Source organism: Amblyomma americanum, chromosome 7 (genome assembly GCF_052857255.1).
Source record: "Amblyomma americanum isolate KBUSLIRL-KWMA chromosome 7, ASM5285725v1, whole genome shotgun sequence".
NCBI lineage: Eukaryota > Metazoa > Arthropoda > Arachnida > Ixodida > Ixodidae > Amblyomma > Amblyomma americanum.
The window spans coordinates 85,204,544-85,207,838 of NC_135503.1; positions in this window are offsets into that span (position 1 = coordinate 85,204,544).

The following is a 3,295-nucleotide window of genomic DNA, read 5'->3' on the forward strand; positions in this document are numbered from 1 at the left end:
ACTGCATCAGTTACTTTAATATTTCACGAATTTTGCAGCATGGTTGTGGAGCAGTTGGAAGCACGATTTCTGCATTTCCAGCACCAGCTGAGCTTCACAAGCACATGTGTGAATTCACAGCAGTCACTGCGTTAGTTAATTTAATATTTCACAAATTTTTCGGCGTGGCAGCGGAGTAGTTGGAACCAGGATTTGTGCATTTATGAACACCAGCTGAGCTTTACGCGCACATGTGTAACTTCACAGCAGTCTCTGGTTTCTCTCAAGGTGTCGGTGCAGTGGATGGCTGTCACTTCGAGGTGTGCTCCCCAAAGCAAGAAGCTGCTGACTAATACAATTATAAGGGGTGGTACAGTGTCATCCTACTTGCTGTCGTGGATCGCTCATACAGGTTCCTATTCACGAATGTTGCAGCCCCGGTAGGAGCAATGACGCGGCAGTGTTTCAGAAGCCTCGACTGTCAGCTACTCTGGCTAGTGAGCTGTTCCGACAAGAAACAAAAGTCATTGCAGGTGTGGAAGTCGGCACAATGCTTCTTGGGGATCAAGCTTTCCCTTGCAGACACACCTGGGGAAGTTGTTCTCCTTCCAGGTGCCTCTGGGTTCCGCTCACAGACCTTTAACTACCGGATGCCGAGTGCCAGACGTGTTGTCGAAAATGCTTTTGAACGTGTCAAGGCACGCTTTAGAATGGTGCTGAAGGGACTTGAGTGTGACATCCACAATGTCAGTTATGTTATCGGTGCTGCTTGTGTGCTGCACAAATGTGTGAGCAGTTCAGTGACCACTGTGATTCAAGCTGGTTTGGTGTGGTGCAGAGCGCTGATGAAAGGCGGCATCAGCCGGTTTGCACAAGCAACCGGGAAGAGACGTCAGGTGTGGCCATCAGAATGCCCCGGCCAAGCACCTTGCCTTGAGCTACAGTGAGTGAGTGAAAACTTTTTTTGATACAGTCAAGAGATTCGCGGATTCGAAAGCTCCGTCGTCTTTGTTCTTGGCGCTGGCGATCGGAGTCTTCTCTTCAGCATGGGTGGGCCCCTATTCCAGGGCTCCACTGAGCCGTGCTGCATCGCCCGCGTGCCTCACTAAGGCCCGTTGGGCCGTGAGCTCGCTGCTGGTGAGACGGCTCTCCCATTGCCCCACCCTCGGGTGTTCGTGTTTGTGGAATGCTTTGTTGCGTTCGCACTCCCAAGTAATGTGATAAAGTGTGGGTGTGGCTCCGCACCACGGGCTGGTGGCCCTGTATTGTGATGGGAACATATTGTTGAGTATGTGTAGGTTGGAGAAGGTGTTTGTCTGTAGTCTACGCCAGATGGTGGCCTCCTCCTTTGTCAGAGCTTTGTGTGGTGGTGGATATTTGATTCTGATCCCCCTGTGTAAGTTTAAAAGTTCTGCGTATCCCCCCTCGCAGGCTTGCAGATGGAGCTCCGGGGCGTTAGACTGTCCTGCTCGGATTGCTTCGCCTCGAGCTAGGCTGTCTGCCCTTTCGTTTCCCTCTACCCCCGCGTGGCCTGGGATCCAAATCAGATTGTGTCTGGGTTTGTTTAACTCGGCAGGGGCTACCCCGCTGAGTATCCTGAGGGCCGTTTTGCTAATTCTGCCCTTCGTGTAGTTTTTGCACATTTCTTTAGAATCTGTTAGAATATTTAGGGGGCGGTCGGTCCTATAGCCTTGTGCTGCCGCCAGCGCGACGGCAATTTCCTCGGCCTCCGCTGCGCCACCGACTTTCGCCGTGGCGCTCGTCGCTAGGTGTCCTTCGTTGTCTACTACCACCATTGCGACTGCATGTTCTGCTCCGCATGGATAGACGGCAGCGTCTGTGTAGGCAGTGTTGTTTTTTGGGGCTAGCGTTCGTTCGACGTATTCTGCCCTAGCCTTGCGTCGGTTTGCGTGGAGATTAGGGTCCATGTTCTTTGGCATAGGCCCTATATTAAAGGATTTTCTGAGGTGGTCCGGAACCTCCGCGTATCTATCGACTAGTCCGCGCGTGTCCCGACCCAGCCTTTTCAGGAGCGCCCGTCCTGCGGGGGTGCCTCCGAGTCTGATGGTTTGTGCACCCAGCAGCGCTTCCGCGAGTTCGCTAAAGGTTTTGCTTACGCCCAACTGCAGGAGTTTCGCGTTGGACGTGTTTCTGGGTAGGTGGAAGGCTGTCTTGTAAGCCTTTCTGAGGATTGGATTGGATTGGAAAACATTTAATTCGTCAGAAAAGACAGAATGCAGACGATCCGTGCTAGGTGGCTATCAGTCCACGGTTGACAGCGACCTGGGTAGCCCATTCAATGACCCGGGTTTGAACTCCCAAGTCTGAGCTGATCAACGCGGCCTCCCACTGCTCGAGAGTAGGAACATGTATTAGAGATTTCGGGGGCGGCTCCTCTTTACAATTCCACAATAGGGGATCATAAGTGGCTAAATCACCACATAATGTACATGCAGGGTCGTATTCACCGGGGTAGAATTTTGACAACAGGTAAGGCGTCATGAAGGATCGCGTCTGGAGTCGCCTCCAAGTGGTCTCCTGCTCCTTATTAAAGACTTTGTCTGGAGGAGGGAATATCCTCCTTTCAAGTTTAAAATGATTAGTAATATCGTGAAAAGATGATAGGCCGTCCTTCGAAAAACTCTCAGCAACGACAGCGTCCCCTGCTCGGCTGACGAATCCTCGAGCTGTTATGTGGTTCGCTTCGTTACCAGGGTTCCCCGAGTGAGCCGGGACCCATATCAATTCAATAATTCTGTCTAAGTCTTTGGTTTGACCCAATATGCTCATTGCTGCCTGAGAAATTCTGCCCCTCGCATAATTGCGTATGGAAAATTTAGAGTCGCTGAGTATGGTAGTAGCTTCTGTGTTAACGATAGCAAGGGCGATTGTCGCCTCTTCTGCCGTTTCCGAGGATTTCGTTATGGTAGTGCCGGAGACTATCAGTCTACCTTGCGTATCCACCGCCGTTAGTGCGAACGCTTGTTTCTGGGGATATTCTACGGCATCTACATATACTGCATGTTCATCTTGGTTGTATGTGTTGCGTAGAGCTTCTGCCCTAGCCTTTCTTCTCCCTTCGTGGTGAGCAGGATGCATATTCTTAGCTAGTGGCTTAACTCTTATTACCTTAGCGATGCGTTTAGGTATCTGTGTTTTGGTATCTTGGGGTGGCAACTGTATGCTTAGTCCTAAACGATCAAGTATGGTTCTTCCTACTTTTGTGCGGGAAAGCCGGCCTCTCTGCATTGTTAAGTGTGCCTCTGTAAGCTCGTCTAAGGTGTTGTGTACTCCCAAGCCCAGAAACCTTTCGGTG